Raw genomic sequence first — 13,917 nt, 5'->3', positions numbered from 1 at the left:
TCGATTACTTGTATATTGTCCAATATTATTTTTTTTTACTCAGTAAACTAATTCAATATTGTCGTTGACAGAGTTTGTAGTGGATGATGTCACAGTTGCTTCTTAACATGAGAATTTGCAACAAATTGAAATCCTTTTTTTGAATAAAACGAAGTATAAGAAAATCTAATAGATATTTGTTTCTTTGGAAACCCTTCTTTGGCATTTAAGATTATCTTTGAAGAAGAAATTGATGGATGAAATTTAAAAGATACGTATTCTGACTGACATCACACTCATTGTTTGATCACAAAAATAGTATTCCAAATTACGTGTGGTTGAGTTTGACTGAAATAGAGCCGAAAGTGGATGAATCATGTTTTATATGAGCCACACGATCAGGTACTTGTCCCACAATCATTCTTGACAGAATGATATTTAGAATCCACAAGCCTTTGGCCAAATCTCAACCCTGGTACATCTTTGTTCTCTCCAGTCTTTCAGTGGGAACTTTTTCGCAGAACGAATTCAGGACCACAGTAAATATATTGAAAAAAACCCCGCCAAATGACAATGAACAGTTGTCAGGTCTTTGATGAAAATTGATGAAACCGGAATAAAAGTTTTGTCCTAAGTTTCGGAGCTGACGAAAAATGGCAAATATGTCGTTTGTCCAGAGTACAGGACGATACTGCTTTTCTGATTCACCAATTTTCGACAAAGACTTCTTAGTTGCCTTTTGTCATGAAGAGCATTGACAATATATTTGTGCTTGAAAGCATTCTTCGTCGCAGAGCGAAAGTCTTTTTCCATAACCCATGGGTAAAAGGTCCATGCACAACCCAAGCTCCTTATCCTCGTCCTTGTCCTTTAACTGACTCTTTTTTTTCGTAATACGTATTTTATTTTCCTTTCCTTCTTCATTCAGGTTTTTCTTTAACTATCCTTTATTCCTTTTTGAAGAATATTCTCCAGTACTCTGTTCCTTTCTCTCTCGCTCTATCATTTTCCCTCTCCATTTCACTTTTTCATATAATATTCCTAAACCGTAGCCCCTAATTCGCATACTCTCTCCCTCTCTTCTCCTTCTAATCGTTCTTTGTCTTTCGCTCTCTCTCTTTCTCTCTGCTCTTCTCTCCAATCACTGTGGATTTATGTACACAAAAAAAACCACCATCGGATTTTTTTTTTTAGTAATATCTTCCAAATAAACGGAACATGTTTCGAGGTGTCGCACCTCATCCTCAGCCTGAAAATTATTAACAGAGTCATTGGTATTTATACAGTTAGGATGTCAAGTAAAAATTTCAAGAATGTAGTTAAACAGGATTACAAGGTGTGAATTCAATTGTTAAATGGAATGAAGTAAAAACATTTTACTTCAGTAATATCTACTTTAACTAACAGTCTACATAACGGGCAATGTCTTCGGGAAAATCCCATTCTAAGAAATTAGCCTGCACGTGTTTCAGTATATCTCTAAAGACTTCTCGTGTAGCCACAAAGTGGGAGAAAAACAAGGTTTTCCTCGGGATAAGAGATTTTCTTCTTATTCATTTGTGTAAATCTCACTTTGATATCAATTATTTTGAACTTTCATTGACCAGTCTTGTGCAAAGTCAACGCTTTTACCGCAGACTGTGCTGAGGATGAACTATCCTTGCTGATAAAGATCTAATCAACTTTGCACGCTGATGTTGCAATTTTGCACAATCGTACAATTGAATTCAACAATCGTAATAATTCGTTTTCTCCCTGAACTTCATATTAGAGAAGCTAATAAATGGAAAAAAGTTCTTGGACAACATCTATATAATAATAATCAGTATCAATGGTTCAAAATCTTGATTCAAAGAAAATAACATAGAAACAATTGTCATTATTATTCCAAAAAAATCAATTCAGCATGCAAAGAGTTAAAAGAGGAAGCTAGATTTAATCGTCTAAAGACTAATGATCCAATCTCACCACTTCTTGTTCATATTTCATTGAACAACATTCAACCTTTATTCGTCTAACCCTGATCGAGTTCAATTTTCCTCATTACAGACACCATAAGACCCCTCACACACACACACACACCCACACACCCACACGCGCACACGTATCCGCGCGCACGTGCATGCACCCAGTTCCCAATTTGTCTCCAAAATCAGTTTTCACATACACTTACACACCAGTACACAGCCCGGGTCCTAAAACTCTGAGCCCCCTTGCGGCTTGAAATCATGGATACGGCAGCAATTACAATAAAAAAATGTGCATATGAAATTAATACTTCGTGATATACAAAGTAATGATTATATCACATGTTTAAGGGGAGAATTCAGTTGTTAAAAATGTAGCGCTACCCCTTCTCCACCTACGTTTACCCCCTAGACTACCCATAAACACAGGAGCCCGATATGAGAGCGATTAAGATCTGCATCCGATCCGGGATATCATTTCACGTCTCGGTTCTCACATCGCACAGCCCATCACTCGAAATTTGTCTGCAGCGGGATTATACGCGGTACATATCGTCTGTAGGGGGTGGATGATTCAAGTTCATTGTGACGTCATATCACATGTGATGTCATCATGAATTAACACGTCATTCTCATCATGTATCGGCAAATCAACCAAGCTACTGCAAATAATTAACGGAGATCACCCCCTAAATCGCATTGAGTAATTAGTGCTTAAGCCTTACGGGATCATGTATCGTTCATTTCGAGTGAGAAAACGACACATGATTATAATGATAACCCGAATTCTTTGGCTGATTAGGCATATATACCACTCCTATCAATTTCTATAACATATTATTAGCTCGTTATATCCTCGTGAAATGTTTGTTTAAGATTGTTGCCATGGCAGAAACTTAAACAAACCTCGCATTCTTTTATTCATGGTTAATGCGTCTGTAACAGGTTTAAAAAAAATCTGAGCTTGATATATGCAATTACATGTACATCTGATAAAGATATATTATTTTCGATCGTCTTTTCTTTTTCTGTCTTTGGGATTGGCTTAAATTATATCTACACTTCTTATGTTGTTTAATTTCTTTATCTGAGTATGTGGAAAACGTATAGACCTCGAGTTTATAGGGGGTCTTCTGTATGTACGAGTACAGTTTGGTGCAGTGTAGGTCCATGGTATAATATACATTCTATAAGTTTTCTTTTATTTTCCTTTAAAATGCCCCAAATTAAATTCGATCATAACATCATAGAGATGTTTAACACATGTTTAAAAGCTGACATTCTATAAAGTCCTTTTCAATCATTTTATGCTCACCTTCAAATTGTCTTCCCCGTTTCTTTTGGAAAGCTAACGAATGCAATCACTGCTCAAAGGACTCTAGAGAAGAATGTTATCAACTCCTCCCAAACTTTGGGTAGAGTTTTAATCCCGAGGTCTGAAAAAAAAACACGAAACGAGGCATGAGCAAGAATTGATGCCAACTCTGGCAGACTTCAAGCTAATTTTAAAGCAACTTATCTCACGTTTCCAGACTTCTCAAATTTTCCATCATCTCAGAGATGAAGCGCGTAATGTTATACTTATATTTTATCATATGGCAGAAAATTTTTCCTTGAAAATAGTCCCTCTAGCAGAGTCTTGAAAACACCTGTAATCCTACTGCTTTGTGTAATCGTGCATGCATTGCGTAAAACTACAGAAAATTGGTATTTTCTAGAAAGATATTCAACAGTTCTCCTCACTGTAATTAAAAATTAAGGAGACGGTTTGTGGGCATTTAACATCAACGAATCAGATAACACACAGTTTATTTGATGGTGGGATATACTTGAACTTTAAGCACCAGAGTACCGATAGGGGCATTTGGGTACCCCTCTCCTCCCCCCCAAAAAAATCCTCGACCAAGACAAATGAATAAACAAGAAGAAAGGAAATGAACGACAATAGCTAGGGGAAAATCTCTTTGAAGTCTATAACAAATTTGATTTTCATCTTGATTGAAATTTTACTCATAGGCAAAAATGCCTGCTCAAAATATTTAATCATTATAGGCCACTGCATTTAAACATAAAGTTTTCAACTTTCAAAGTAGACACCTACAGCACATGTTTCACAATTTTCATTGTAATGACGGAAATGAAAAAAAAATGGAATAACTTGTGTCTTCGGGCTGCAGCGTTAAAAGTGGGTTAATTTGAAAGAACATATCTTTTATTTTTCTTCTCACGCGATCGGATATTGTATCACGAATTTTTCGGAAACATTTCTTGGAATGATAAGGAGTGGTCGACCATTTGTTCAGACTTTCACCATTATTTCTAGCTTGATCATGAATTTGAAAGGTGTTATGCCGTAAGGAGGAAATAAATCCTAGACGATGTATTGCTAATTAATGTAATTAAATACGTCATCGTGATTATGATAAAAGCAAAATCTGAAATGGCTCTTATAACCCTGTTGATTTAATATAGGTCCACCTCTTATTCCTTCTAAAAGAATAATAATAAATAATAATAATTTTTCCAGAGGATACAACGCGCTGTTGATGGCATAAGACAAGTTAAGGTTTATGGTTATATATGTGTGTTTTGAGATGTTTTTTGAAGAGGTCAAGAGAAGAGAATAATATTTCCAAACATTTTCTTTTTCAAGTTGCCTGAGCCGATAAGAGGAACAATGCTACCATAACTACCAATAAATATCTATAGATAATCATACCGTTGGCCCCCTCCTAAAATAAAATTAGGTTATGTAATATATGTATATATGCCCTACAAACGGTTAATAAACATTCGGTCTTTGTTATAATCCTATATATGTCACATTTTGCAGCAATCTAATTATCAAAGAAACATACCATAACAGAATGAAAAAAAAACCGAAGATAAATTGAGAGACCGAAAATTGAAAGGTCAAGTCCATCCAAGAAAAATGTTGCATAAATAGAGAAAAATAAAAATAGAATAACGCTAAAAATTTCATCAAATCGGATGTAAAATAAGAAAGTTATGACATTTTAAAGTTTCCCTTATATTTTATAAAAAGTTATCATGGTTATATGCACAACTCAGTGACATGCAAATGAGACAGTCAATGATGTCCCTCACTCACTATTTCTTTTGTTTTTTATTGTTTGAATAATACAATATTTCATTTTTTTTAATAGATTTGACATAAAGGTTCAATCTGACTGAACAAATGGTATTAACCAATTGTACTTCCACTTTTTTTAGGGAGGAATTAATTTTTGTTTCACTTGACAATGAGGAGGAAATTAGAATATTTAATATAATGAAATACAAAAGAAATAGTGAGTGGTTGACTTCATCAGTCTGCTCATTTGCATACAGACCAGGATTGGCATATTAAATGTTTTGTGAAATTAAGCGAACATTCAACATGTAATAACTTTCTTATCTTACATCCGACTTAGATTAAATTTTCAGTATTATGCTTCTTGGATTTTTCTATTTTTATTCAAAATCAACTTTTTTTGCTCGGGTGGACATGTCCTTTAAGAAAAGAATGGGAATACACACACACACACACACGCACACACTCAGGAAGAGAAGGAAGAAGGAAAGGAGAGAGGGAGAGACAGAAAAAGTGTAGAGGGTGTTGGTGTGTGTGAGTGTGGGAGAGAGAAAGAGAGATAAAGGGAGGGAGCAGGAGAAATGGCCGAGAGAGGGAGAGAGAAACTCCGATGAAGACATTTTTCTGGTCGACGGAAATATAACTTGACGCGAAGGGCGGAAGGAGAACTTGGCAATGGGCGGATGGGGGAGATACGCTTGAAAGTGACAAGTTATCAGAGCTCAGTCTTACGGTGTCATCCACATTCCTCAAATTGTCGAGGCGTTTAGGTGAAAATCGTGATGTTTACGTTCAATATCAACTCGTGGAATCATGAATTAAAGGGATATTGTGATGATTTCAACATGGCGGAAACAGACATTACCAAAAGATACCTACTCATGTATAACCAATAAGCGCCAATTTAATTTGTCATCACTTTATTTTAAAAAGGAATGAATCAATATATTTATGAATAACAAACATACAGGAAAAAACAGAGATTAGTACAAGTTGGAAAGAACACATGGAACACAAAAAGCTGACTGGAGTTTGGATCCTTAGAAAAACGTTTTTAAAACATATCTTTAATAAATAGTTGCATGATTACCACCATGATCATTATAAGATGTATTAATAAAATCAGGAATATTTTGTTAAATTTAATATTTTGCTTTTTATTTAATCTTTCTACTCGCTATTGAAAAAGGAAAAACGAATTATACTGGATCGAATCCCCTTTTCCTTTAAAATGTACTATTCAGGATATAGACATTATTTTGGCTTTTCTGCAAGTCACCATTGTAGTTCGATGAACGGACATTTCGTACACAGTGTCTAAAGAATATAAATGTTTTTTTTTAATATAAAAAAATGGAATGTAAAGTCGAATATCAATTGAGGATAATACACGCAGACAACGTCGCGATTCATAGACTGGCAATATTGTATATAAGGAGAATAATAAAGAAAACCATTTTGGGATTCTTTACCTTTAGATATTGGAATTTGTAACAATATTTTATCATTTCAAAAGAACGTGAAGAACAGCTTTACTCACAAAATTGTTTTCAGTCTTCTTCAAGATACCCATCATAATTTGTGAACACCATAAAAATATTCATAATTTTCGAAAATGTTGACGATGAATATGCTTTTAATTCAATATGCTATAGGTGTATAATTATTTCATATTTATATTTTTGAAGTTTTCGTACCAATTATCGAAACTGTAATGAGTTGTTCTTTATCTGCAGATGCTGTTATTACTTTACCTTGTTTTGAAGGGGGGGGGGGGTCGGGCCAAGGGGATATTACTTTGCATGGTGAAAATTTCCCTCTATAAATCGAAATTATATATATTGATTGGCAACCTTTTTACATTCACCTATTTCAGAGAACGGACACACTTTCGAAATAATTACTTTTAAAGAATTACGCGGTCACTGCCCGTACATGCTGCTCTTTCATTTGAAGTCCAAGTGTTGGATCGTTTTCAAACAATTTGATAACTATGTAATTCCTTCACTCCAATTAATTATGTAAATTTTCATTAGTCTTTTTTTGCAAATGGAATTTAGTAGGGTGATGAGAACTTGACTAAACATGATTGAATTTAACTGACTCTTCAGTTTCTTCCAAGTGGTAAAACGTGGGTTTCTTGAGACACATTATACCTTAGGAGGATTGGGCAATATATTTTGTAGGACAACAAGTATCCTCGCGTGTATCACTTCACCACCATATCCTCCAAAACACGTGCGTAAAGTGATGAATCGGTGTTGGCTTGTATTTATATAAAGTCTGAGAATTCAAAAAATGTTAACTAATTAAACGTGGAGTATGCGTGGTACATGTATGTGTGACGGGCATCCCTTTGTTCGTCTGAAGAACAGGATATGTTATATCCAAATTCATCTTCTAATTTTTCTAAATTTATCTCTACAGGTTAAAACTAATTTCTTCTTAATGAAAATGAAGTGAAGCTACGACAGGGATTCGAAAGTTGTATTTTTATTTGTTTTTAAGTGTCCCATAGTCGGTGGCTGAACCAGGTGGGAGCACTTCCGGTCCTTGCCCCACCCCGAACCATTAAAATTATTATTATTATTATTATTTTTTTTTTTTGGGGGGGGGGCTTGTCATATTTCTCGTGACATAGATCCCAATCGTTCGGAAGTATAAACCTTTTTTTTTTTACTTGTGTGTAGGTTTTTTTTTAATCCTGGATCCACCCCTAATACCAAAATCAGGATTGGATTTCTAAAAAAAAAAAGATAGGCATATCCATAGTTCTCTTCCTAAAGCAATGGAAAACTGACATAACAACAACAACAAAATGACATATCAGGACTAATACTTATGAAATCATTTGATGCATCGGTATTTTAATCATTTGCATAAAAATCATACCTCCAGGATAAGTACTCATTATTTTATTTAAATCTAAACGAAATGGAATAGTGAAGGAATTAATGAATAAATTCAAGATCACCGGAATACGAAATTTGCCCCCAAAATAATAAAATACCAGTGATTTACATATATGTGTATTGCATGAACATGACCTTCTGATGACATCAGATATATATTGTGACGTCAAAAATCAGATAATCGTTTCAATAACATGCTGGGAATGAAGATCGATGAGATCTGATTTTAAATCATTCTAGGAAACAGAGGAGAGTTTATGATTCATCAAAGCTATGGGAAGCGTGGGGATGTCATCGTCAATGATATGAGGAACGATCACCACCAGACAATCAGCATTGGTTCTGTCCTACTCGTTACAAAGAAAGTTGCAAGACGCAGAAGGTCCAATACAAAATCTCACAAACCCACGCACCTCCGTTTTTAGGTTCGTGACCGACTTCTTTTTGGACAAAATGAATTACAACCGTAGCATTCCTTTATATTTTCTTCGCTTTTGTCTTGACGGGTGGCTATACTATTTAATAATTCCTCAGTAAAAAAACAATCGCATCTCGAGATTCATTCAATGATAAAAAAGGGCGCGTTCCTGGAAAATGGAATTATTTCATAAGAGAGTGCCGGTAGACACCGCAACGCTCGAGATGAAACTTTGATTTTGAATGTTCGGCGGTATGAATCTATTTCGGTTATGCTATGAAAAAACAGCAATAATTCATGAAAAGTCTAAGCACAAATGAGTGTGGAATGATTTTATACCGCAAAGGTAATGGGCATGTTGGGTGGGCTACCGGAACTTTGAAGCTTTCTAGACTAAAATATTAAAAAAATGTTTAAAAAAAAAATGTAAAAAAAATAAATAAAATCTCAAAGTTAACGCCAAATTCCATAACTCAATAAGATATTCCGTTTGTTTGACCGAAAAAGAGCACGCATTGAAGAGGGAAATATATTTCTTCTTCGTACAAATATAAGCAGGTGGGAATTTCGTAATATCTGTGGCGCACCCAACATGCCCAGTTCATTCTTAGCAATTCCTTTCATGACCTAGAAAATATATATAAATTGATATTGTAATGTAGAAAATAACTTTAATCCAGACAGAGGATTCTTGTATGTGGTTATGAGGGGGGGGGGATGGGAGTTGTAATTTCCCACTCCATCAGACTCTTTTACATTTCTTCCCCCTATTTCTTGTCAGATGGTAACCCGTTACATTTAACACAACACCCACAACCCTTGCCCATTACAACTTTGTGGGCAAAACAGCTAAAAATAAAAACAAATATATAAATAAGTGGTGTGAAACCTGTAGACCCTTCTAATCCGTTCCCAATGTCTGGACTCCCTCTGGGACGGTCAAATGCAACCAAAAGTCCTATTAGCAATTGAAATAAAAGTCAAATACTAGCTATGGTCGGCGTCGAGAGATTTTCCTTCAAGACTTGTCCATCTTGAAGACTGTCCCATAGGTCACCTTCGTCTACTGACATGCACTTGAAGCTTGATAAAGGTAGAAGACGTAGAATGCTTGGGTAAGGATCTGGTTTTTGGCGTGGGAGTGATTGACTAGTTTTCCAAAGGAAAATGAAAAGAACGATCTTTTTCATTAAAGAGATCCCTTTTTAAACAGGTCTCTAAAGCCATTACCCATTACCATTTTTATAAATCATGTTTGATAGATCAACTTAGATATTAGTATATAATCCTATGAATATGGTTATGGGGGTCCACTTAACCCAGTTAACGCGTGGGTTTCAATAACGAAATCTGGTGTATTATCTTATTTTTTACCTTGTAAGATTCCGGTGATACGCGTAGAGAGAAGTGCCCAAATGTCCCTAAAACTTGTTTTTCTTTATCAGCAATAATCTAAGTGAATTTCAGTTCAAATGGTAGTAAAAGTTACTAAAACCATTTCTAATTATGATTAGGAAATCGAGTACCAATGCTGGATAAAACTGACATTGAGTTTGGAGCAACTGCACAGGCCTATAGGTATATGGTATCTATACCTCGATTACTAATTATGACGGACCACCCTGTTCTATAAGCAAAATGCACGAATGTGTAATATGAATGGTAAATTTTAGTGACCATGATTATAGAAATATTTCCATTTAATGCTGAAGATGACACTTTTTTTGCTTACTGCACTCGATTATCTTAGCACTCATCTGTCGGTTCACCTTGCTTGTCTAGTACCTGGCCAGGATTGCCGATAGGTCAGTGTTACGCTAATCTCTTCCTTCGCTAGTGGTTTAAGTACGGTTTTCAACATCGTATTTCATCTTAACCATGTTAACTTGACGCCAAACTGTGTCATCGACCCCAGATACGTGTTCTAATAAACTCTGGTTTTTGCCAGCTGGCATGTTGCGAACAGCGGCTACCGGTGTCCGTACAGTAGTCCCACGCATTGACCACCGTGTTTCTCGCGTCGCTCGACTCCCAAATATAGAATTTACTATGTCTCAAGGTTCCCCTAAAGATGAAAGATTAAACGGTAACATCTAACAAGACAGGAGGACGGAGCTAATTGCGTGGTTTTCAGCAATTCCCAACGGGAATAGAGCGTTTGATATTGACCCTGATTACGTATTTAACTGTACTGCTTAATTTGCATTCTCTTTGCTAGATCGGTTGTCCCTTTCATCCCCTTTCATTCGATTTGTTCCTATGAATACAACTCACTCTTGACATTTGAAAATGGTCTCAAACCATTTTTATCATGTTGCAGCATGTGTGAATGTACAATGTAAACAGACCTTTTACTTTCACCTTCTACGTTTCCTCTGTAATCATGGTAATAGTGTGACATTCATAGAACATCCAGACACTTTCCTTTACAATTTTACTTTGAACTAAATCACATATTCCTTTACTTTTACTATACCGTTTTAACATCTTCTCTTAATTCATATGCGGCATCAGTGGGAATACCTGACAGGTTTTGGCATGAGGGGCAGAAAATGTGTTACAAGGAAAATAAAAAGGTAACAGCACAGGGGAATTCAGATCAGATATTTTATTAGAAAAAAAATGCAGTTGGGCAACTTTAAACAAAATGTCGATGCGTGTGTGTGTGTGAGGGTGTGTGTGTGCACTGATCTAGATCATCTAGTTATTAATCATTATAATTATTATTAACCATTACTATCATTATCATCATTTTTAATTTAATCAATATTATTTTCATCATTCCCTATCCTAAGTATCAATTGTATCATCATAGCTTTTGGTCTATCATTGTTAAAATCATCGTCGTCATCATTATCTTACTTTCAAAATTATCGATGCTTCGCTTTAATCTCTCAAAATATCAAGTGGAAAACAAACTTTTGATGAATTGCTATCTTTAGGAATTTAAAACATTTTTTAATCAAACACACTATATTTATGCTGTTATCGACATTGATGATAAAAATAAATTATTGATTTATTTCCTGATTATACTATCATTACTTGTCCAGAAAATCTTAGTCACTCCTTTACTGTTTGAAATCGCTAAGCGTCAAGATCTAATTTCCTACTTAGCGGCGCATTTGAAGATAGTTATCAAGTTCTACAGGGAATACAAATATGAAATTGAATATTTCTCATCAAAAAGTAGTTTATGAGCGTGTCTCATGTGAATACTGTTCAAGTTCATAGCTTTCTTAAAATATTTATAATTGTTGTATTTGAGGGTTTGTTGTGCTAAACATGCATAGACCCTATGTTTGTTGTTGTTTCTTTTAAATTCGATAGACATCGATGTGGATTAGAGTAATATCGAGAGTAAATGATTGCGATCTCTGGAAACGAGAGGTTATTGAGGATACGACAAGAAGAAAATCTGGGTCAAAATGACGGCTTTCTCTTTTGACTAGATTGTTTTTGGTTGCTAAGGCCGACATCAACGTTGAGAGTCTGTCTGACCACAAGAAGGATGAGAGCGTCATCATTTAGGCGATGTGAAGAAACACGTAGGCTTGAAGAGGGGGGTAACGATGCCCCCTAGGAGTGTGGTTGTGCAACCAAACTTGGATACGTGTAGAATGTAACCGGAGGTGTCAGGAAATTTGCTGAGATACGAACGAGGGTGGGTTAGTTAGGGGAACTGTTTTTTTCCCCCATGATTATGGTTAGGTTGACGAGTGGCAATTTGTTCATCCAGAAGTCAACGACTTAAAATTCTTTTTTAATAGAACAGAGATGAAGCTGGAGCATTAACCTAGTAACCCACCGATCTGATTTAAAAGATGCATGCACATTATTGCCCTTTGATGGTGAGCGTTTTATGAAATTACTTGCAGCATGTTTTACTAGACAGTTACTGGCTACAGGAACCATGCTTGTTAGCCAATCAAAATCAAGGAAAGTTGTCAGATTTGACAACTTGTCGAACAAGAATGTTGATGAAAGGCTCTCCCGAACGTTCAAAGTTGTAGGTCTCCTGGTTTCTTAACGACAAGAACGTTGAATCGTCTCACACACACACACACACAAACACACATCCACCCCCACAGACATACATTCTCTCTCTCTGCCTTTCTGTCTTTCCCCTTCTCTTTAAACAACCCTTGATAAAAAAAGAAGTTTGTGTTTTTATTGACCACCTAGATCACCAGACTTCGGGTTCTATAGAGTAAAATTCATCGAGCAAAATGCTAAATTTCATCAAAATCTGATAACAGGTAACGAAGTTATTGAATTCTTAAGTTTAGCAATATTTTGTAAAAACAGTCATATGCATGTCGTCATGAATATTCATTAGGTCTGCTGATGATATAACATCCCCACCTTTCTTTATCTTATGTTATTACATGAAATCAGATTTATTATTTTTTTTATATAAGTGTGAATGATATGCCTCCCTTATGATGAAATAAGATGCAGAAATGAATATCTAATGTATTACATCAGTTGTCAATCCGACTTTCTTAGTTCTTAATTCGGATAGAAATTTTGAATGAAAATAATTTTATATAAAAAAATACAAGATAACAAGTGGGGATATGACATCATCACTTTGCTCACTGAACATTCATAGCTTGAACATTTACAGCTTAACTGTTTTACCGAAATATTGCAAATCTCTGAAATGTCATAACTTTGTTATTCCTTGTCCAATTTCGTTCAAATTTTCAGTGTTTTGCTTGTCTGATATTTCTGTATCTATTGAAATCATATAATTTTCAGCGTGGAGTTCCCCTTTTACTGATATTGACTGATTTCATGGACATTTCTTGTGATTTTTGTTTTATTGCAATTTTTACTACAAAATAACCCCCCTGCTGCGTTCGGCTATATATGTTCAACTATACAGTGAACAAAAACGGATCCCCGTCAAAATATGGCTCATATATAACGTTTAACAATTTTTCGAAATAGATTTCGAATAGAAATCGACAAACGGTAAATTAGGCAAAGAAAAAAAAAATAACACAATAATCCTGGTATTAAGTTAAGAACTGGTAACATAGAAGTGTAAAAGGAAGAATGAACAGTTGATGTAATTGTTTTTTCGGTACTAATTTAGGGAGGAAAAAATTCTCTTATTGTGTTATTACCAACCTGTCGGTGGCAAACGAAATAACACTAAAATATCTAATATTTCAGGACTTCAGTGTGGTAAATTTTGACTTCCGTGATTTGACGCTTATTGTTCCTTCCTCAATTCCTGTTTATCCTGTGAGTAGATTAAATACTCCGGCAGGTTCAATGTTGTATTAAGCTATAAATAAATTATTTATTTCCACTTGTGTATTTCTTATCTACAAACCACATCTCATCATATTTTGCAAGAGGATGTTTTCTAAATAGTGCGCTTTTTAATAATAAATGTGCTTTATAGTGAACAGTTTGATGTGTCTAATTAATACTTGGTAAACCGATATTTCAATATAGCTGTACACACACTGTAAAAACTGCGGTGTTAAAACTGACACCAATTGGTGTCAATAGAGGACCACACCATAAGGT

This window comes from Lytechinus variegatus, chromosome 12 (assembly GCF_018143015.1).
Source record: "Lytechinus variegatus isolate NC3 chromosome 12, Lvar_3.0, whole genome shotgun sequence".
Classification (NCBI taxonomy): Eukaryota; Metazoa; Echinodermata; class Echinoidea; order Temnopleuroida; family Toxopneustidae; genus Lytechinus; species Lytechinus variegatus.
This window is presented reverse-complemented; position numbering follows the sequence as displayed.